The following is a 24,738-nucleotide window of genomic DNA, read 5'->3' on the forward strand; positions in this document are numbered from 1 at the left end:
TGAAAATACAGACACAACATATCAGAATCTATGGGACACAATGAAAGCAGTTTTAAGTGGGAAATTCATCGCCTGGAGGTCATTTCTCCAAAAAAAGAAAAACCAACAAATAAATGAACTCACACTTCATCTCAAAGCCCTAGAAAAGGAAGAGCAAAACAACAGCAAATGTAGCAGAAGGCAAGAAATAATTAAAATCAGAGTGGAAATCAATGAAATTGAAACAAAAGAAACTATTGAAAAAATTAACAAAACTAAAAGTTGGTTCTTCGAAAAAATAAATAATATCGACAGACCTTTAGCCATGCTAACGAAGAGAAGAAGAGAGAGAACTCAAATTACTAACATATGGGATGAAAAAGGCAATATCACAACAGACACTACAGAAATACAGAAGACAATTAGAAATTATTTTGAAAACCTATATTCCAATAAAATAGAAGATAGTGAAGACATCGATAAATTTCTTAAGTCATATGATTTGCCAGACTGAGTCAGGAGGATACACACAATTTGAACAGACCAATATCAATGGATGAAATTGAAGAAGCAATCAAAAGACTACCAACCAAGAAAAGCCCAGGACCGGATGGGTATACATCGGAGTTTTACAAAACCTTTAAAAGAAGAATTAATACCAATACTTTTCAAGTTATTTCAGGAAATAGAAAAAGAGGGAGCTCTTCCAAATTCATTCTATGAGGCCAACATCACCCTGATTCCAAAACCAGACAAAGACACCTCAAGGAAAGAAAACTACAGACCAATATCTCTAATGAACCTAGATGCAAAAATCCTCAATAAAATTCTGGCGAATCGAATACAAAAACACATCAAAAAACTTGTGCACCATGATCAAGTAGGATTCATCCCTGGGATGCAAGGATGGTTCAATATACGGAAATCAATAAATGTTATTCACCACATCAATAGACTTAAAGATAAGAACCATATGATCATCTCGATAGATGCCGAAAAAGCATTTGACAAAGTACAGCATCCTTTATGTTCAAAACATTAGAAAAACTAGGGATAACAGGAACTTACCTTGACATTGTAAAAGCTATCTATGCTAAGCCTCAGGCTAGCATCATTCTGAATGGAGAAAAGTTGAAGGCATTCCCTCTAAAATCTGGAACAAGACAGGGATGCCCTCTATCACCACTTCTATTTAATTTAGTCCTTGAAATACTAGCCAGAGCAATTAGACAGACAAAAGAAATTAAAGGCATAAAAATAGGAAAAGAAGAATTTAAATTATCACTATTTGCGGATGACATGATTCTATACCTAGAAGACCCAAAAGGGTCTACAAAGAAACTACTAGAACTAATAAATGAATTTAGCAAAGTGGCAGGATATAAAATCAACATGCATAAATCAAAGGCATTTCTGTATATCAGCGACAAAACTTCTGAAATGGAAATGAGAAAAAACACTCCATTCACAATATCCTCAAAAAATAAAATAAAATATTGGGAATCAACCTAACAAAAGAGGTGAAAGATTTATACTATGAAAACTACAGAACCCTAAAGAGAGAAGTAGAAGAAGATCTTAGAAGATGGAAAAATATACCCTGTTCATGGATAGGCAGAACTAACATTATCAAAATGGCGATATTACCAAAAGTTCTCTATAGGTTTAATGCAATGCCAATCAAAATCCCAATGGCATTTCTTGTAGAAATAGATAAAGCAATCATGAAATTCATATGGAAAAATAAAAGACCCAGAATAGCAAAAGCAATTCTAAGCAGGAAGTGTGAATCAGGCGGTATAGGGATACCAGATTTCAAACTATATTACAGAGCAATAGTGACAAAAACAGCATGATACTGGTACCAAAACAGACGGGTGGACCAATGGTATAGAATAGAGGACACAGAGACTAATCCACGAAGTTACAACTATCTTATATTTGATAAAGGGGCTAAAAGCATGCAATGGAAGAAGGATAGCATCTTCAACAAATGGTGTTGGGAAAACTGGAAATCCATATGCAACAAAATGAAACTGAATCCCTTTCTCTCGCCATGCACAAAAGTTAACTCAAAATGGATCAAGGAGCTTGATATCAAATCAGAGATTCTGCGTCTGATAGAAGAAAAAGTTGGCTCCAATCTATATATTGTGGGGTCGGGCTCCAAATTCCTTAATAGAACACCCATAGCACAAGAGTTAATAACAAGAATCAACAAATGGGACTTACTTAAACTAAAAAGTTTTTCTCAGCAAGAGAAACAATAAGAGAGGTAAATAGGAAGCCTACATCCTGGGAACAAATTTTTACTCCTCACACTTCAGATAGAGCCCTAATATCCAGAGTATACAAAGAACTCAAAAAATTAGACAATAAGATAACAAATAACCCAATCAACAAATGGGCCAAGGACCTGAACAGACACTTCTCAGAGGATATACAATCAATCAACAAGTACATGAAGAAATGCTCACCATCTCTAGCAGTCAGAGAAATGCAAATCAAAACCACCCTAAGATACCATCTCACTCCAGTAAGATTGGCAGCCACTATGAAGTCAAACAACAAGTGCTGGAGAGGATGTGGAGAAAAGGGTACACTTGTCCATTGCTGGTAGGACTACAAATTGGTGCGGCTAATTTGGAAAGCAGTATGGAGATTCCTGGGAAAGCTGGGAATGGAAACACCATTTGACCCTGCTATTGCCCTTCTCGGACTAATCCCTGACAACCTTAAAATAGCATACTACAGGGATACTGCCACATTGATGTTCATAGCAGCACAATTCACAATAGCTAGACTGTGGAACCAACCCAGATGCCCTTCAATAGATGAATGGATAAAAAAAATGTGGCATTTATACACTATGGAATATTATGCAGCACTAAAAAATGACAAAATCATGGAATTTGCAGGGAAATGGATGATACTAGAGCAGATTATGCTTAGTGAAGCTAGCCAATCCCTAAAAAACAAATACCAAATGTCTTCTTTGATATAATGAGAGCAACTATGAACAGAGCAGGGAGGAAGAGCAAGAAGAAAAGATTAACATTAAACAGAGATATGAGATGGGAGGGAAAAGGAGAGAAAAGGGAAATTGCATGGAAATGAAGGGAGACCCTCATTGCTATACAAAATTACATATAAGAAGTTGTGAGGGGAATGGGAAAATAAACAAGAAGAGAAATGAATTACAGTAGATGGGGTAGAGAGAGAAGATGTGAGGGAGGGGGAGGGGGGATAGTAGGGGATAGGAAAGGTAGCAGAATACAACAATTACTAATAGGTCATTATGTAAAATTGTGGATGTATAACCGACGTGATTCTGCAATCTGCATTTGGGGTAAGATTGGGAATTCATAACCCACTTCAATCTAATGTATGAAATATGATATGTCAAGAGCTTTGTAATGTTGTGAACAACCAATAAAAAAATTAAATTAAATTAAATTAAAATAAAATTTAAAAAAAAGAAAGAAAAAAAAATAAAGAATGAGGGCTTGGGACGGAACTCAGTGGAGGAACACATACTTAGCGTGAGTGAAGCTCAGATTCAATCTCCAGCACCAATAAATAAAGATTAAAGAATGCACCTGAAAAATGGGTATGTTTCAATATTAATTTTAAAAGATGATAACAAAATCATCAATTCTTCTAACATCTTTCACTTTCACTCCTCTTTCCATTGCCCTCTCTGACATTCATAGTGCTAAGACTCAGAGATAGCTAATGTGCACTAGTATACATTACGCATTTATGTATATAATTTCACTAGGAAATATCTGATCATGTGGATATTCTATACCAGACCTTGTTTATCCTCTCACCTGCTAATAGATAGGAGTGTTATTTCTAGATCATTATCAGTTGAATCTGCCACGTGTAGTTATGTACTAGACTTGAATGCGTTCAGTTCTCTAGGGAAAGTAGCTGAAATGGAATGGATGAGTCACTGTAGGTGTATGTTGGCTTATCACTAGATAACTTTGGCGGGGCGGGGGGGGTGGTTGGGAGAAGAATCCAGGCTCTTGTGTAATTCCAGGCAAGCAGTCTACCACTGATCTACATTCCTAGCCCCCTATACTTTTTTTCTATTTTTTAACTACAGAAATTATTAACTATTCAAAAATTAAACTAACTGCTGTGGACTGAATGTTTGTGTCCCCTCAAAATTCATATGTTGCAGGATGCAGCAGCCCACACCTGTAATCCCAGTGACTGGGAAAGGTGAGGCAGGAGGACCATGAGTTCACAGCCAGCCTCAATAACTCAGTGAGACCCTGCCTCTAAATAAAAAACATAAAAATGGGCTGGGGATGTGGCTCCGCGTGGTTAAGCGCCCCTGGGTTCAATCACTGGTACCAAAAAAAAAAAATCACAGTTGAGGTCTAATTCCCCAGATGGGATATTAGGAAATGGGACTTTTAGAGGGTGATAGTCAGAAGATGGCAAGAGGCAACCTTCACCAGACCCCAATTCTGCTCTTGCCTTGATCTGGAACTTCTCAGCCTCCAGAACAGAGGAAATGAATTTCTGTTGTGAATAAGCCACCCAGTCTATGGTGATATGTTAGAGCAAGCCAAATAGACTAAGACATTAATAAAAAGAAAAAAAATATATTATCTCTTTTTGTTTGTTTAATTTTGAGGCAAAATCTTGCTAAATTGCCCAATCTGTCCTCAAATTTGAAATCCTCTTGCCTCCACCTCCTGGATTACTGGGATTACTGGCATGTATCACTGTGCTTGGCATAAATTTCATTCTTTTGAAAATAGTAGGAATTTACTATAACTGAATCTTGGTACCTTGATTGAGGTATGGAGAAAAGAGACTTTAAAAGAACTGATGGTTATCTTATCATCTTTATTACTGTTATGAAGGAATACATTAATCAAATACAATGTGGCCATTTTTAGTGTATAGTTCTTTAAATTTGACAAATGTAATATATCCACATCTCCACAATCAGGAAGCATGTTTTTTTTTCCACCCAAAAGTTTTACTTTGACCCTACCCCCAGACCCTATCCCCAGATCCACTCCAGCCTCAGACAAACACTGATCTGCTTTTTATCACTATCGATTAGATTTGTCTTTCTACATTTTCATATATGAAAGAAGTCAAGCCAGGGCTGGTGGCACATCCCTGTAATCCCAGCAGGTCAGTGGGCTGAGACAGAAGGATCATGAGTTCAAAGCCAGCCTCAGCAATGGCAAGGTCTCAATTCAGTGAGACCCTGTCTCTAAATAAAATATAAAATAGGGTTGGGGATGTCTCTGTGGTTGAGTATCCGCAAGTTCTACCCCCAGTACAAAGAAGGAGAAAGAGAAGGGGAAGGGGAAGGGGAAGGGGAAGGGGAAGGTGAAGGGGAAGGGGAAGTGGAAGAAGAAGCAGGAGGAAGAGGAGGAGGAGGAGGTGGAGGAGGAGGAGGAGGAGGAGGAGGAGACGGAGAAGAAGAAGAAGCCATCAGACAGCCTTGTATTTTTTCCCCTGAGTAGGGCTTCTCTCATTTAATGTATATTTTTAGATTCAAGCATATGGATGCATCTCATCATTATAGTTTTCTATCATATGGATACACTGGATCAGAATTTGTTTATCCCGTCACTTACTTATAGACACCTATGTTGTTTCTACCTTTGAGTATATATAAAAAATCTGCCATGAACAGTCATAAAAAATATTTTCATGAACATGTTTTTACTTCTCTAGGAAAAGTACCTTGAAGAAGAATGGCTGAGTCAGTCATGTGGCAAGTGTATGTTAAGCTTCATAAGAAACACCAAACTTTTTTCCAAAATAATTAGAACATTTTACCTCCTGTCACGCATGTATGAGCATTCCAATTGTTCCATGTTGTCATCAACATTTCATATAGTTGGCCTTTTAAAAATAAACTTTATATATGTATATGTATATAGATATATTGATATATTCAGTTGCAGGTGGACACAATACCTTTACTTTATTTTATGTGGTGCTGAGGACTGAACCTAGTATTTCACATGTGGTAGGCATGCATTCTACCACTGAGCCACAACCCCAGTCCCTGGTCAACCTTTTTCTAATAAGGCAATTTATTAACTCAGCAAAATTTGTTCTAATGCTAACTGCCAGCCCCCTCTTAGTTGCTTACCACCAAAATGCTCACTGTTTTGCATACACCCCTTCAGCTTGAAATACCCACATCCTGTCCTCTATAGAGTGAGTTCTTTGGGGTGAGTTTTGAAGCTCTCTTCCTCTGGCCTGCCTCTCTGTCTCAGCACAATCCTAGTCTACCAGTGGAGAAATAAAGGGAGGAGCAGTGGCTTGCGTCCCTCTTAAGGACAGCCTGGCTTTATAAGCAGGGTGCTAGGTTGAGCTGGCCGCCTCTTGTCTTCTTGGCATGCCCATTCCATGGGCAATTGGGGCAAAGGTGACTGATTTGGTCAGCTATGATCAGGAAGCAGAGAGCGATTTCTCACTAGGCACAAATATATGTCTAAAGCCACACCCCACCTGCCTTCAGTTACCACTTAATTAATCCCATCAGGTGATCAATTCACAGATTGGGTTCAGGCTGTTTTAACCCAGTCATTTCTTCTGGGAACCTTCTTACATTATCTCATATATGAGATTTTGGGGGACACCTCACATCCAAATCGTAGCAGTGATGATGTCTGAGGACTCAGCCTGCCACAATCCGTGTAGAGCCTCCACTTATGAATGAGTCAAGGATGAGAAGGTGAATGGGGCCCTTTACTATGTGGCTTCACTCCCCTGGATTTTAGCCTCTGTGACACAGAGCAAGTAGACAGGGATGAGAAACGCTGGCAACCTATCCTGCCAGGGAGACACTGTGGTCATTGACAGGGAGATGGGGGGGGGGGGGTAAGGAGCTCTGTCTTTTAGGTCACACCTTCCTGGAGTGGAGCATCTGTCATGCTAAGTTGGAGTTGAGGGGAGAAAGAGTAGTGTCATGCTGCAAGTGCTATAGACACTTTTACTGTATGCACTTAGGACAATTGATAGAGACTTTAAGTAGTTGTTAGAGTAGTTTTGTAAAAATTTTCACCAGTTATGATAGATCCACAGAGCTACTCACCCCTTCATTCTGGAAGTATTGCTGAAATATTACTGGTTTGTGCCTTTGATTTACATACCCTTGATCAGTAATAATGGTGGGTATTTTTTTTTTACATCATCCCGGGCCATTTGCACTAGTCTGTGCCTGTTTGCCTTCAGACCCATGCCTCAATGTTTTCCTGTCTGCACTGCAGAGAGTCCTGGCCCTCTGTAGGTTTTGTTTCCCATGCTCCAATGCCAGCTGGATTCTGGCTGAGTCTGGCTAATGGGAGACACCAAAGAAAAGAAGGGAGGGAGACGAGACGCCAGTGATTTCTCCCTTCCTTTATCTACCTTAGGCTTCACCTGCTTTTGCTCCAGCTCTGGCTGTGTCTAACCACCATGACTCCTGCCTTCACTGGGTAGTGTAGCATATTCTCCTACCTGAGGAGGGATCAGGAGTGGACTGTGAACTCTGGCAATTGTCCTCCCTGTCCCCATTTGCTTCTCAACAATCCTGCCCCTTGTGTATCCAGTTTTTTGCAATAAGTTCCTTCTGTTACAAATACCTGGCACAGTGTCTGGTTTTTAGGTCAGACCTTGACTGAGGCAGCACTAATGCCTCCTTTTTTTTGTTAAATCTTTCTTTATTTTGCTTATTTTCCCCCTATTCTTCTGCCCCCATTTTCTTCTTGGTTTTTTAAGAGTCCTTCACATTTTATCTACTAATACTTCCTTGATTGTATTAGAAATATCTTCTCTCAGTTTTTTATTTATCTTTTCATTCTTGTTTATTGTGCCATATTTAACAGTTTTTAATTTCAAAGAAGTAGTTTACTTTTAAAATACATTTTATCTCTGCTTGTTTTTAGTGCTGGAGATTGAACTCAGGGCCTTGTGCATGCTAAGCCTATGCTGTACCACTCACTGAGCTACATTTCCAACCAAAAATATGTATTCATGATGTTTTGCACTTGAAGACATCCCTCCTAACCCTTTCTAAGTAATATAGTCTCCTAAATCCAAAAGATTCTTGTTTTACATTTAAATTATAAAGTAAGTTGAACTAACTTTATTGTTCAGTATGAAGTGGGTTCAATTTCATTTGAAAATTTTTCCTTTTCTTCACTGAACTTCTAGTTCACATACTTATAGGATTTATTTCTGGACATTCTATTTATTTATATAAATTTTATCCATGTAATTATCATGATTTAAAGGTTGAAGTTAATAAAGAATGTTTTATGTACTTTTATGAATTAAAATCTGACCAAGCTTCCCATAAGCTTATACCTGTCAATACCATTTTTAGCTCTCAAGTGAATAATTTCTGAAATGATCATAAAAGTGAATTGCCTACTTGAAAATTTTAAAAAATGTGAAGGGAAACATCTATCTAGAAAAGCATCTCCATTACAAAAGTATGATTACTCTCATCTGAAATTTCCTAATATCATCCAGAACTATTCAGATTTATCGAAGCTTTTAACAGTAGACTGGCTAGAGTGTTACAGAATAACTGGTATGATTACAAATCATTTGGCAAGACCAACAAGAAGATATGAAAGCTAGATAATGCATTAAGAGCTTTTGAAACTCCAAAGTATTTTATTTATACTTCTCTTAGTTTACTTTTCTGTTCTTAGTAGACATTAAGAAATTTTAAAAGTACAAACTAAAAAATCATGCTTATACAATCAATAAAGATATATCCAACCTAGAAAATGCTATAAATCAAATGGACCTAACAGACATCTATCTATAGAATATTTTGCCCCAAAACAGCTGAATTCACCTTCTTCTCAGCAGCTCAAGGAACCTTTTTCAAAACCATATTCTATGTACAATATAAATCCTAGGAAATATAAAAGAATTGATATAATCCCATCCATTCTATCAGACCATAATGGAATAAAACTGAAATTAACAGTAAGAAAATAATAGAAACCACATAAATATATGGAGATTCAACAATATTTTTAAATGAAGAATGGATCAAAGAAGAAATGAGACAAGAAATTTTTAGAAACAAATGATACAAAATAACAAAATCTCTGGGACAGTATGAAACCAGTACTAAGAGGAAAATTCATTGCATTGAGTGCTTACATCAAAAAGAGAGAGAGAGAGAGAGAGAGAGAGAGAGAGAGAGAGAGAGAGAGAGATCCCAAATAAATAATACTTCACCTCAAAGCCTTAGAAAAAGAACAAGATAACACCAAAGTCAACAGAAGACAAAAAAGAATAAGAATCAGTGCTGAAATTAATGAAATTGAGAACTTAAAAAAATAAGATCAACACCACAAAGAGTTGGTTCTTTGGAACAATAAATAAGATTGAAAAACCCTTAGCCAAATTAATCAAAAGAAAGAGAAGACCCAAGTCAACAAGATTAGAAATGAAAAAGGAGATATTATCACAGACACTTCTAGAATTCAGAAGATCATTAGAAACTATTTTGAAATCTTATACTCCAATAAACTGCAAATTCTAGAAGACAATATAGTTCAGTTGGTAAAGTGCTTGCTTTGCATACACAAGGCCCTGTGTTCCATCCCCACTACCATACACACACACACACACACATACACACAAACACACAAAAAAAAACTTGAAAAAAAATCTAGAAGACACTGATAAATTTATAGATATGTATAACTTGCTCAAACTGAACCAGGAAGATATAGAGGACTTAAACAGACCAATATCAAGTAATGAAATTGAAACAGCAATTAAAAGCCTACCAACAAAGAAAAGCCCAGGATCAGATTGATTGTAGCAGAGTTCTACCAGATCTTTAAATACGAACTAACCCCAATCTTTCTCAAATTATTCCATGAAATGGAAAGGGAATGAACACCCTGCACAAAAGTCAAATTAAAATTTATCAAAGACTTAGAAATTAGATCAGAAACCTTGCAACTGCTAGAAGAAAACTTAGGGTCAACACTCCATCATATTGGTTCAAGTACACACTTCCTCAACAAGACCCAGAAAGCTCAAGAAATAAACCAAGAATCAATAAGTGGGATGCCATCAATTAAAAAGCTTCTTCTGCACAATAAAGGAAATTATTAAGATCATGAATAAAGAACCTACAGAATGAGAAAATCTTTGACAGCTACTGTAACAGGAGATTAATATCTAGATTATATAAAGAACTCGAGGACTGGGGATATAGCTCAGTTAGTAGAGTATTTGCCTTGCATGCGCTAGGCCCTGGGTTCAATCCCCAGCACACAAAAAACAAAAAACTTCAATGCCAAAAAAACAAATAGTCCACTCAATAAATGGGCAAAAGTACTAAACATAAACTTATCAAAAGAAGAAACACAAATTGCCAAGAAATAAGTGAAAAATGTTCAGCATCTGTAGCAATTAGGGAAATGAAAATTAAAGCTACACTAAGATTTCATCTCACTTCTGTCAGGGAAGTAATTATCAATAACATAAATAATAATAAATGATGGTGAGGATGTTGGGTGGAGGTACACTAATACACTGTTGGAGGGTCTGCAAATTAGTACAATCACTCTGGAAAGCAGTGTAGAGATTCCTCAAAACACTAGGAATGGAATCACCATATGACCCAGCTATCGCACTCCTCAGTATTTATCTAAAAGATATAGAATCAGCATACTATAGCAACACAGCCATCTCAATGTTTATAGCAGCACAATTCACAATAGCCAAATTATGGAATCAATCCAGATGCTCATGGATGGATAAATGGATTAAGAAAATGTAGTATCTATGTGTCTATTCACATATAATGGAGTTTTACTCAATCATAAAGAAGAATGAAATAATTGCCTTTGTCAGTAAATGAATGGAAAAGGAGAAAATCATGGTAAGTAAAATAAGCCAGGCTCATAAAAATCAAGGGTCGAATGTTTTCTCTCATAAATGGAAGCTAGAGCAAAATAAAGGAAAGAAGGTGGGGAGGGGGAACCAGATATCATAGATACAAGAAATATCAGTGGAGTAGAAGAAAGCGAATGATAGTGAGGGAAAGGGGAAGAAATATGGAATACATTTAACAAAATCATGTTATATTCATATATAAAGGTACCAAAGGGAATTTCATTTTTATATGTAGAAAAAGGAAAATTTAAGAAAGAAGAGGAGGGACAATAGGGGGAGGGAGAAGGGGAGGAAAGGTGGGGGATTAGGGCTTAAAATCAAATTCCTTGCTTGTATGATTTATCAAAATAAACCCAATCACTATATATAATTATAAAGCTTCAAAAGTTTTTTTAAAATTTTTTTCTGATTCTTGTTAAATTGGCAAGGAAGACTTTATTTAGAGGAGCTGAGGATGTGGCTCAGTGGTGGAATGCTTGCCTGGCACGTGTGAGGCACTGGGTTGGATCCCCAGCACTACATAAAAAAATAAAAATAAATAAAAGATAAAGGTATTATCTTTAATCTACAGCTAAAGAAAAAAAATAGTGCAGAGAGATTAGACTTGACTCCAGAAACAAGAAGAAAAAATGAGCATTTACATATTTATTTTGGTACTGGGGATTGAATTCAGGGGCACTTAACAACTGAGCCACATGCTCAGCAATTTTTATATTTTATTTTGAGAAAGGGTCTCACTAAATCGCTTAGGGTATCTCTAAATTGGTGAGGCTGGCTTCAATCTTGGGATCCTCCTGCCTCAGCCACCCAAGACACCAGGATTATAGGTGTACACCTTTAATAAAAAAATTTTGAGAAAAATTTGAAAAACATGCTTAAATGTAATTTAAATAGGCATCAATCCACATAACAATTTTGTAGCTCAAGATCTTTGCCTTTTGTCAGAATGCCAAAATTCACATTTTTAAAAAATCTACATTTTTCAAAGTCTGCATGTATTATATTATGTATATATACTATATTATATATCCCTTCATACAGATCCTGCTGTTTTGCATTTAAGAGTAAATTTTGAAAATCAATTCGTATTAATATATATAACTTCTGCATTTATAGTGGTGGCTTAGCATCACTTTGCATGGTTAATTGCACGTACTATAATTTAGTTGTTTTAGTTTAGATATACTCCCTGGTATTTATCTCCAAGAAAATCTTTAAAGAAACTATAGTCACAGTGCTATTATCACACTTAAGAAATTTATAATATAATTAATATGATTAATTAAATGATCTCATTTCAATTTTTTTAATATTTATTTTTTAGTTTTAGGTGGACACAATATCTTTATTTTATTTTTATGTGGCGCTGAGAATCAAACCCAGTGCCTCACGCATGCTAGGCAAACGCACTACCACTTGAGCCACATCCCCAGTCCCCTCATTTCAATTTTTTAAAAAAAAATTTGAATCAGAATATTAATGAGGTCAACACATTGCATTTGTCTGATTTTTTTAAGGGAAGTCTTACAGATTTCCTTTCAGATTTTTTTTTCCTCCTTGCATTTTATTTATTAAGGAACCTACACCTGGTATGGTGGTACATGCCTGTAATCCCAGATACTCCACAGGCTGAGGCAAGAGGATCACAAGTTGGAGGCCAGCCTGGTAATGTAGCAAGACCCTTTCTAAAATAAACAAATAAATTAATAATAATAATAATAATAATAATAATAATAATAATGTCTGGGATGTAGCTCAATGGTAGAGCACTTTAGTACTTTCCTAGCATGTGTGAGGCCCTGGACTCCATCCCCAGTGCTGCAAAACCAAAACCTAGGTCGTATAGTTTCTCATAAGATATGTTTTGCTGAATGCATCCGGGTGGTGTACTTTCATATGTCCCTTATTTTCTGTAGGTTAGCAGTTTGATCCAGGGATTTGACCAATTTATGTTGTGATATGGTGTGTGTGTGTGTGTGTGTGTGTGTGTGTTTGTGTGTGTGTGTGTGTGTGTGTTTTCATTAGGAGGCAATCATGTCTGGTTATATTTCTATTTGCACTCTTTTTTGAACAGAAATGGTAATTGATTTTGAAAGGAAATATTCCCTCTTTCAATAAGAGGTTGGGGTTATTATATAACTTGTTACACGTACATGCAAGGCTGAACAATCATATTGTAAATGAAATGGTTACATTACAGTCACAAATTCCACATTATTTTCCCCTCCCACAAGATTTTTTTTTAATTGGTGTTTAATCCATGGATGTGTCAGTTTCAAAAGGCAGCTTAAATGGTATAATAGAAAATGCACTATTAAAAATTAAAACTTGGGCTGGGGATATAGCATGTACAAGGCCCTGGGTTCAATCCCCAGCACCACAAAACATAAAAATAATAAAACTTTGATGGGCCCAGCGGTGGACACCTGTAATCCCAGCCTCTTGCCTGAGGCTCAGGCAAGAGGATCTCAGTTCAAAGCCAGCCTCAGCAAAAGCGAGGCACTAAGCAACTCAGTGAGACCCTGTCTCTGAATAAAACACAAAATAGGACTGGGGATGTGGCTCAGTGGTTGAGTGCCCCTGAGTTCAATCCCTGGTACAAAAAAATAAAAATAAAATAAAACTTGGCCGGACAGAGTGGCATATGCCCAGGGGGCCACGTGTCACGAGATGATTTTGAGTGGGTCTACATCCATGAGCCCCACGTTGACTGGCGCCAGCAGATCCTGGGTGATGACCAACTGGCTCCCCTTTTTAGGCAAGATCGCCAGGGATTTTTGGAGCCCATTACCTGCGGGTTCCCGGTATGTCCCTCCGCTGCTCGGTTTCCCGCTCTTAGAAGCGTGCGGAGGGACCCAGCTGAGACTGGTTTCACGCGGGTCCCCTGCCTCCAGCTGGAAGATCCTGTGCCCTCCGGCGGGAGCAGTAGCTACTGCCCCCTCCCGAAAGGCGAAACCTAGCTGTCAGCGTGTGGGGCTCAGGACCTGATCCTGGGGTGAGGATGGGGGATCCCGGGATCCCCTAGAACCCCGCTTATATGGTCCAATGCAGCAGGCATTCCTGCTGAGGAACCGAAACCCGACAGTGTGACTAGGCGTTTGAAGGACAGGAAGGGTCCTAGACAAAAGGGATAAATTTATTCACACTTTTCATCTATCCCTATTTTGTGGATGAAAAAACTGAACTGTGGAAGACTTGCCAAATAGGCAAGAGATGCAATTTAGCTGATCTCCTAACTACTAATTTAGGCCTTTTAGATCAGACTTTCTAGATTATTTGGGGGTTCTAGGTTACAGAGATTTCTTTCATCACAGGCAGCCTGCTTTTGATGATATGCGAAGCACTGGGTTGAGTACTTTGCAAACATTACCCAATTAAATCTTCCCTCCTAGTAATTTGAATAGGTCAGCATTTTAAAAGATGAGATAAGAACAAACAAATTAATGCTAAAAGAAGGATTCTAATCTGGTGTAGATCTCCTCCAAATAATATGTTTTTAATTTTGTTATTTCTTTAACAATTGAAGAAACTATTGAATGGAACACTGGGTATGAGGAATTCTCTCTCATAAACCCTATTTCCATAGTTTTTTCTTTTCAACATCCCTTTGCTGGGTAAGAAGAAAAAACAATCTCTACATTTTGCAGGAGTAAAGTTAGAAAATTTGTGTTTCCACAAATAAGCGTTAGTAGATCCCATCGAAATAGATTTTAACAATTGGATCACTAAATTGGGTAGGTTAACCTTTACAGTTGCTTTTTAAAGGCAGCGGTTAATCAGTATTGGGTTCTTAAATTCTTCTCTTTCTTAGTTAAATCATATATTTTTGCAAATCACACATACTTAATTTGAAAATGCATATATTAAATTTTATCTATATGTTATGTACATGTTGTATAGGAACTATCTGAAGTCCATCCTTGTAAAAGTTGACTCTCATATAGAAATTTAGCCATCTATTCAAATAGTCAGGAAATAAAGAAGCAAGAGGGTGCTAATTTTTGCTTATCTCAACATTGAACCTTTTTATTCCCCACAAGCTTATTTTCATTGAACAGTTTCAGTTAGAAAGTTAAAAGGAATACTATTTCTCAATGAAGATATAACATTTTCCAAGTAGGTGTAAGTAATGCTCAGCATTTCATTTCAGGGGTGTAAGATAAGAATCTAAAGATTTGTTTATGTTATGTTTAAATGATGAGACATTTTTGAAATTTCTGTCCTGTTTTTTTAGGGGCATGGATAGAGAAGCTTGATAGAACATAGAAGCGCTGTTTAGCAATCAACATCTGTGTACTTTAACTTTACATTTAGAGTTCATGTTATAAGTCATTTAAGGCCCCACCTGCAGTCTGGCTCCCAGTTGTTCATGAACAAAGCAGATAGAGAGGAACTTCAACAGGCTCAGTCAAGTTTCCCTCCTGGTTATACATTACAAGTGAAGGAGCTGGGGGTAAAACTCATGGCTCCAGCAGCTGCCCTGCCCTTGGGCACCCACTGGCATGGAAGTGGTAGAGAGGAACAACACAGTTCCTGCTGCTGCCCCTCCAACTTATTTCCCACTGCCATTCCATACCTGCATCTCATCCAGCCCTGCATTGCTCTCAGGGCTGGTTGTGAGTGCCAAAGAGGGGGTGCTCTGGTTCCTACCACTGCCTCTTTATGCGCATTTGGGCTCAAACTTCAAAATGGTTGAAGGAAAAGTATTTCAGGCCCCTTATTACTGCTAGTGCTGTCAGTGCCACAGTCCCTTGCTCCTGGTAGGCTAACATCAACAGTGCAGGAGGAAGCCCCTGTTGCCTGATAGGAGCCATGACTCCTATGCAGGAATAACCACAGAGTGAGCAGCCCACACCCATGCTGTTACACCACACTTATCTGAATTTGCAGAGTATCCCACTGTTATGTGGCCACCAGAGACAGTGGGTTTTTTTGATGCTGTCACCGTATATATTGTACCCAAAGTCATTAATCACAAGAAAAGAAATCATAGATTGACTCCACTAGGGTGCCCAGCTGGAAATAAAGCCAATATTGCATAATAAGAAATGACAGCTCAATGCATGTCTTCAGGAGAAAGCCCAAGAAGATCACCCTACCAAATTGGGGATACCTGAAACACCAGACGCAAAAATCTTGACATAGGAACATAAAAAATATGAAAAAAAATAAGGTAATGTGATGCATTCAAAATAACATAGTATTCTAGCAACAGATTTTAAGGAGATCAATAAGAATGAAATGCCTGGTAAAGAATTTAAAAGAATGGAGGGCTGGGGGTGTGGCTCAGTGGTAGAGGGCTCGCCTAGCATGTGTGAGGCACTGGGTTCAATCCTCAGCACCACATTAAAAATAAATAAACAAAGTGAAGATATTGTGTCCGTCTGCAACTAAAAAATAAATCTTAAAAAAAAATTGGTGCTGGGGTTATAGCGCAGTGGTAGAGTGTTTGCCTAGCATGTGTGAAGCACTGGGTTCGATCCTCAGTACCATATATAAATAAATAAGTAATAAATAATGAAGGTACATTTACAACTAAAATATATTTTTTAAAAAAGAATTTAAAAGAATGGAGCTGGCACACATGGTGGCACATACCTGTAATTGTAGCTACTTAGGAGGCAGAGGCAAGAGGATTGCAAGTTCAAGGCCAGATTATGCAATTTAGTGAGACCTTGTCTCAAAATAGAAAGAGCTGGGGGTATAGCTCAGTGGTAGACCACCACTGGGTTCCCACAAAAAGAAAAAAAAAAAGGATATGAAAAAGCTCAATGAGAGTCAAGAGAATACAGATAAGCAATTAAAAGAAATTGGGAAGAAAATTCAGGATATGAGTCTCTCAACAAAGAGAGATTCTTAAAAAAAAATCAAACACAAATCTTGGAAATGAAAAGCTCAGTAAGGTCAAATTTTAAAATACAGCTGAAAGCCTCAACAACAGATGAGATCAAATGAAAGAATATCTGAACTTGAAGGCAGGTCTTTTGAAATGTCCCAGTCAGATAGACAAAAGAAAAGGAAAAGAAAAGAAGAGGGGCCCCTGAGGTGAGCAGGCAGGCAGTGACTGTCTTCCCTTCCTTCTAATTGCTGGTTGAGTAAGAACTGGAAACAAGATGTAACTTGCTGGTGGCAGTGCCATGAGGACATTCCTACATACAATTCAATGCCCAGGAATCAGACGACATATATTTGCATCTCTGGTTTTGCCATTTCTTAGTTGACTTGACTTTCACTGAATGTTTCTTCATCAGTAAAATTGAGGTGTGGTTTTGTTTTGTTTTGTTTTTTGCTATCTGTGGAAACTTTATAATTCATTTTTCCTCACTGCAATATTAAGAATTATACCAAATTGAAAAGTTATGAGTATACTAAAAAAGGAAAAGGAAGACTTTACACCCTTCTCATTCTTCAGATTCCTCTGGAATAAGCAGAATTGCAGATGCGTTCAATGGATTTTATCTGATCATTGTTACAGTGTCTGCTCTATGTATGAGACAGCCAGACTTAAAGTATTTTGACAATAAAGATGATAATTCTGATACTGAGACATCCAATGACTTGCCAAAATTTGCAGATGGAATCAAGGCCAGAAACAGAAATCAGAGCTATCCTGTTCCCAGTCCTATACTTAGAATGATAGACCACACTACCTTTTCTACAGAAAAATCTGCTGATATAGAAATTTGTGACAAAGAGTGTGACTCACCCAAATCAATTAACCAGCAAACTCAAGAGGAGAGTTCTATACAAGTTCACAACACTGAAGATGTCCCCATTCCTGTAGAAGTACATGCAATTTTTGAGGATTATGACATAGAGACAGAAAACAATTCCTTAGAGAGCTTCCAAGACTAAACGGATGAAGAACCACCAGCTAAACTTTGTAAAATTCTTGACAAGAGCCAAGCTCTGAATGTGACTGCCCAGCAGAAATGGCCTTTACTGAGAGCTAATAGTTGTGGTCTCTATAAATGTGAACTTTGTGAATTCAATAGTAAATATTTTTCTGATTTAAAGCAGCATTTGATACTGAAACATAAATGTACTGATTCAAATGTGTGTCAAATATGCAAGGAAAGCTTTCTCTACCAACATGCTTCTGATCAAACGTGCCAAACTACAAGAGGATCCCTACATTTGTAAATGCTATAATTATAGGACAGTAATTTTTGAGAACCTCTGCCAACACATTGCAGACACTCACTTTAGTGATCACCTGTATTGGTGTGAGCAGTGTGACATACAGTTCTCCTCAAACAGTGAACTCTACCTGAATTTCCAGGAATATAGCTGTGATGAACAGTACTTGTGTACTTTTTCCGTGAACATGAAACAAATGATCCAGAAGACTTACATAGCCATGTGGTAAATGAGCATGCATGTAAATTAATAGAACGAAGCAATAAATTCTCCAGAACAATGGAGAACATGGACAATATTGCCTCTTAAGCAAAATTACCTTTGACAAATGTAAAAACTTCTTTGCATGTCAAGTATGTGGTTTTCCGAGTAGTCTTAATACAAATGTTAACAGGCATGTTGCTATTGAACATACTAAAACATTTCCTCATGTTTGTGATGACTATGGAAAGGGCTTTTCAAGTATGCTTGAATATTGCAAGCATTTAAATTCACATCTATCCAAAGGGATTTATTTTGTCAATATTGCAAATATTTAACAGAATAGATCAAAAAATCTTAAAATTCATCTAAATTTCAAGCATTTGGCTGACTTACCTCATACACGTAGTGACTGCTTGATGAAGTTTGGAAATGAAAAGAATTAATATGTCACTTTCCAGTCCATGTAACAGCTTAATTTTTACTTTTGTAATGTTTTTGTAAAATAATAAATTCAACTTTTTTTAGATGTTAAAAAAAAAGAAAGAAAGGATGAAGAGAACATTCAAGACCTCCGAGACACCATTAAATGAACAAACATTTCAGAATACCAAGAGGTGAGGAGAAAAAGTTAAGAGCATAGAAAAATCTATTCAATGAAATAAAAGAATGAATTACCTAGTCAATGAAAACTGTCCCAACCTTGGGAAAGATATGGATATCCAAATTCAGGAAGCTTATAGAACTCCAAGTAGACATGACCAGAAAAGATCTCCATCATGGTGTACTATCATCAAAAAACAATTGTCAAAAGTACAAGAGAAAGAAAGCATTTTCAAATCTGTAAGAGAATGTACCCAGTTACATTTAAGGGGATCCCCATTAGACCAAAAGAAGATTTCTCTGCAGAAAACCTTGAAGGTCAGGAGGAAGTAGAATGATATATTCCAAGTCCTGAAAGAAAATAACTCACAACCAAGATTACTATACCTAGCAAGGCTTTCAGATATGAGGAAGAAATAAGGACTTCCCAAGACAAGCAAAATCCAAGGGAATTCATGGCTGCCAGATCAACTTTACAAAAGATGTTTAAGGGAGTCCTACATCCAGAAGTGAAAGATAACTATCATCATGAAAGCATATAAAAATCATAAATCCCTCTAGAATAGTAGATACTGAAAAAAACTAGAAAAAAATCAAACATCACAATAGTAAACCATTAAATCACAAAGATGAACAAAAGAGTAAAAGAACAAAAAAATGTTCAAAACAATCAGAAGAAAATGACAGGATTAAGTCCTTATTATTGAATAACATTAAATGTAAATAGACTAAATTATCCAGTTAAAAGATGTAGATTAGGGGCTGGAGTTGTGGTTCAGTTGGAGAGCGCTTGCCTCGTATGCGTGAGGCACTGGGTTCAATTCCCAGCATCACATATAAATAAGGAAATAAAATAAAGGTCCATCAAAAACTAAAAAATTTTTTTAAAAAAGATGTAGATTGGTTGAAAGGATTACAAACAAACAAAACAAAACATTCCACCTATAACAAACTCATATTACCAATAAATATTCAAACTGAAAGTGAGTGGATGGAAAATAATATCTAAGCAAATAAAAACCTAAAACAGAAAGCTGTAGTTATATCTGACAAAAGAGACTTGGGAGGTGGCAGGGGAACAGTTACTGGAGATTAAATCCAGGGGCATTTAACCACTGAGCCATATCCACAACCCTTTTTATATTTTATTTTGAGACAGGGTCTCACTACTTTGCTCAAGGCCTTGCTAATTTGCTAAAGCTAGCTTTGAACTCACAATCCTCCTGCCTTGGCCTCCCCAGCTGCTGGGATTATAGATGTACACTACTGCACCTGGCTGCAAAAGAGACTTTTAAGATAAAAACTAAGATACAAAGAAGGGTGCCATGTAATGATACAGGGATCAATTCAACAAGAAGATACAATGATTATAATTTATATGTACCTAATGTCAGAGCACCCAATTTTATAAAACAAACACTATTAGCTTCAAAGGGAGAGAAAGGCTCCAGGATACAATAAAAGTGATGGGCTTCAAAACCCCACTTTCATCAATGGACAGATTATCCAGACAAAAATTCAACAAAGAAACATCAGTGTTAACCATATATGGTGGCACATGCATGTAATCCCAGCTGCTCAGGAGGCTGAGGCAGGAGGATTGCAAGTTCGAGACCAGCTTCAGCAATTTAGCAAGACCCTGTCTCAAAATATAAAATAAAAAGGGGTAAGGATGTAGCTCATTGGTTAAGCATGCCCCTGGGTTCAAATCCCAATATACAAAAAAAAAATTAAAGAAAGAAACACCAGAGTTAAACTATATTATAGATTGAATGGACTTTACACTTACAGAACATTCCAACAGTTGCAGATTATACATTCTCTTCTTAACACATGGAACTTTCTTTAGAATAGACCATATATTAGGTCACAAAACAAATCTTTAAAAAATTCAAAAAATTTTGATATCATATCTTATATCTTTTCTGGTCACAATGGAATAAAACTAGAAGTCAGCGACAAAAGAAATTTTGGAAACTTTACAAATACCAGAGACTGAACAAAACAATTTTAAACAAAGTATATGTTATCAAAAAAGTCAGAAGGGAAATTTAAGAATTTCTTGAATAAAATGAAAACACAATATGCCAAACTTGTGATACAGCAAAAGCAATACCAAGAAGGAATCGGATAGCAATAAGAGCCTACATTTTAAAAAAAATTGATTTCAAATAACCTAATGATGCACCTTAAGAACTTTAGAAAAGCAAGAACAAATCAAATCCAAAACTAGTAGAAGGAAAGAAATAACAAAAATGAGAGCAAAAATAAACAAAATAGAGCCTAACAGAATAGAATACTAAAGATCAATGGAAGGTTGAGGGATATAATTCAGTAGTAAGATGGCTATGCAAGCCTCAGGTTAGAATCTTTGTACTCTAAAAAAAAAAAATTACTGGAACAAAAAGTTTATATATTGAAAGGTGACAAAACGTTAGCTAAACTAACCACAAAACAGACAAGACCCAAATAAATAAAATCAGAAATGAAACAGGAGACATCACTGCCGCAGTCTGGCTGGGCACAATTCAGGAGCCACTTGTCAAAAGAAACTAAATTTATTTTTAGAACACACTCCAAACCACACAGCTCTTCAGGAAAACCTTCAGAGCCCAACTGCCACCACTGGCTTCCCACAGCCTCTCAACCTCCCCCACTCCTCCTTCTCTTGAGGCCCATTGGCTGGGTCGTGTGGGTGGAGCCAAAAAAAGTCCCCCAATGAGCAGCTCCATAATCTGAAAGGGCCGGGGAAACAATTCAATGAGCATCACCACAGAGGAGCCAATCAGTTGGCAGCTAGTAGTTTGCTTGGGCAGCTGTTAGCCAATCATCAGCTGGCAGCTGGAAGTTTGCTGGCAGCTGGAAGTTTGCTGGGGCCGCTTTGGCTGTGGTGCTCAACACATCCCAGCTGATACCACAGAAATGCACAGGATCATTAAGGATTACTATGAAAAACTATATACTAACAAACTGGAAACCTAGAAGAAATTGATAAATTTCTGGACACATGTGATCTAGCAAATTGAATAAGGATATAAAAGACCTGGATAGACCAATTACAAGTAATGAGATTTAATCAGTAACATAAAGTCTCCCACAGAGAAAAACCTCAGTATCAGATGACATCATTGCTGAATTTTACTAAACTTCTAAAAAAGAACTAATGCCAATTTTTAAAAACTATTTCAAAGAATTGAAAAGGAAGGAACCCTTCCAAACTCATTCTGTAAGGCCAGCATTACCCTATTACGAAAACAAGAAAAGGATACAACAACAACAAAATAAAACTGGAGACCAATATCCCTAATGAACATAGATATAAAACTCTCAACAAAACTAAATCCTAGGGAGTCTAATTCAACATGCATCAAAAAGATCAATCACAGGCTGGGGATATAGCTCAGTTGGTAGAGTGCTTGCCTGGCATGCATAAGGCTCTGGGTACAATCCCCAGCACCACACACACACACATACACACACACAAAAAAGAAGATCACCATGATTGAGATAATTTCATCCTAGTAATGAAAAGGTGGTTTGACATATGCAAATCAGTAAACACAATGTATCACATCAACAGAATGAAGGAAAAAAAAAAAACAAGAGTATCCCAACAGAGGCAGAGAAAGCATTTGATAAAATTCAGCATCCCTTCATGATAAAAGGCCTAAAGAAATGAGGTGTAGAAGAGTCAGACCTTAACATAATAAGGGAATATGTGACAAACACATAGCCTTTGTTGTATTGAATGGGGAAAAGCTAAAAAAATTTCCTTTAAGATCAGAAACAAGATAAGAGTGTTACTGTCACTGCTCTTGTTCAATAAAGTACTAAAAAATTGGTCAAAAACAAGCAAGAAAAAGAAATACAATATAAACAAATAAGAAGGGTAGAAGTCAAATTATCCCTGTTTGCCAATGGTAGGATTCTATACATAGAACAGCCTAAAGACTCCAAAGACTGTTAGAACCCATCAACAAATGCAGTAAAGTAGCAGGATACAAAATCATATTTTAAAAAATCAGGAGTTGGGAGCTGGGGTTGTGGCTTAGTGGTAGAGCACTTGCCTACCACGTGTGAGGCACTGAGTTCAATCCTCAGCACCATATAAAATAAATAAATAAAATAAAGGTATTCAGATTGGAGTGAGATGAAATCTTAAAGTAGTTTTGATTTGCATTTCTGTAATTTCTAGAGATGTTCAACATTTATATTTGTTGATTGATTTTATATTTTCTTCTGAGAAGTGTCTGTTCAGTTCCCTAGCCTATTTATTGATTGGGTTATTATTATTATTTTTTGTTGTTAAGTTTTTTGGGTTCTTTGTATATTCTGGAAATTAGTGCTCTATCTGATTTGTGTGTAGTAAAGATGTTCTCCCACTACGTGGGCACTCTCTCCACATTACTGATCATTTCTTTTGCTGAGAAGAAGTTTTTAGTTTGAATCCATCCCATTTATTGATTCTTTTTTTTTTATCTCACTCTAGTCTGAATGACAATTATCAAGAATACAAGCAACAATAAGTGTCGGTGAGGATGCGGGGAAAAAGGGACTCTCATACATGGTTGGTGGCACTACAAATTGGTACTCTGGAAAGCAGTATGGAGATTCCTTAGAATACTTAGAATGGAACCACGGTTTGCCCCAGCTATCCTGCTCCTCATGTATAATTGCTCCTCAGTCTATACCCACAGAACTTAAAATCAGCATACTATAGTGACACATAGTATGTGACACAGCCACATCAATATTTATAGCAGCTCAATTCACAATATCTTAACTGTGGAATCAACCTAGATGTCCTTCAATAGATGAATGGATAAAGAAACTGTTGTATATATACACAATGGAATATTACTCAGCATTAAAACAGAATAAAATTATGGCATTAGCAGGTAAATGGAGAATATCATGCTTAAGCAAAGTAAGCCAATTCCCCAAAACTAAAGGCCGAATGTTCTTTCTGATAAGTAAATACTGATCCATAATGGAGGATGGGGGCAAGGGAAGAATGGAGGAACTTTGGATTGGATAAAGGGGAGGAAGAGGAGGGAGCATGTGGGTAGGAAAGATAATGGAATGAGAAGGACATTATTACTCTAGGTACATGTACAATTGCACAAATGGTGCGACTCTACATTGTGTATAACCAGAGAAATGAAAAGTTGTGTTTCATTTGTGTACAATGAAACAAATGCATTCTGCTGTCATGAATAACTAATTAAACAAACAAATTTTTAAAAATATTAAATAAAAATAAAAGTATTGTGTCCATCTACAACTAAAAATTCTTTTTAAAATCAGGAGCTTTTTAGCTGGGTGTGATGGCTCATGAGTATAGTGGCTGGAGGCTATAAAGTCTGAGACAGGAGGATCAAGAACAGCTTGGGCAACATAACAAAAACAAAAATCAAGAGCTTTTTTATATACCAACAATGAATTTGATAAGAAAATATGAAAGCAATTCTATTCACCTTGCTATAAAAAGTTAAATACTTAGTAATAAACTTAACCAGGGAAATAAAAGACCTCAAAAGTGAAAATTACAAAACACTGATGTAAGAAATTGAAGAAGATACCAAAAAAAAAAAGGAAAAAAACCTAAAATGAGACACCATCTTACCTGTTAGACTTGCTATTATAAAATATATATATATATATATATATATATATATATGCTATTCTTTTAAAAAAAATGCTGGCAAGGATGTGGAAAAAAAGAAAATCTTATACACTGCTGTCGAGATTGTAAATTAGTACAGGTATTATTGAGGATAGTATGGAGATGCCTTAAAGAACTAAAACTAGATCTAGCGTAGGATCCAACTATCTCACTGAGTATATATCCAAAGGAAATGAAATCAGCATACCAAAGAGTTACCTGTACAACATGATTAT

The 24,738-nt window shown here is 36.7% G+C and overlaps 1 pseudogene; it reads left to right on the forward strand.

Annotated features, from left to right (window-relative positions):
- Positions 1 to 17,382: 17,382 nt before the first annotated feature.
- On the forward strand, positions 17,383 to 18,680 carry LOC144367027 (zinc finger protein 639 pseudogene; annotated as a pseudogene).
- Positions 18,681 to 24,738: the final 6,058 nt, after the last annotated feature.

Source organism: Ictidomys tridecemlineatus, chromosome 10 (genome assembly GCF_052094955.1).
Source record: "Ictidomys tridecemlineatus isolate mIctTri1 chromosome 10, mIctTri1.hap1, whole genome shotgun sequence".
NCBI lineage: Eukaryota > Metazoa > Chordata > Mammalia > Rodentia > Sciuridae > Ictidomys > Ictidomys tridecemlineatus.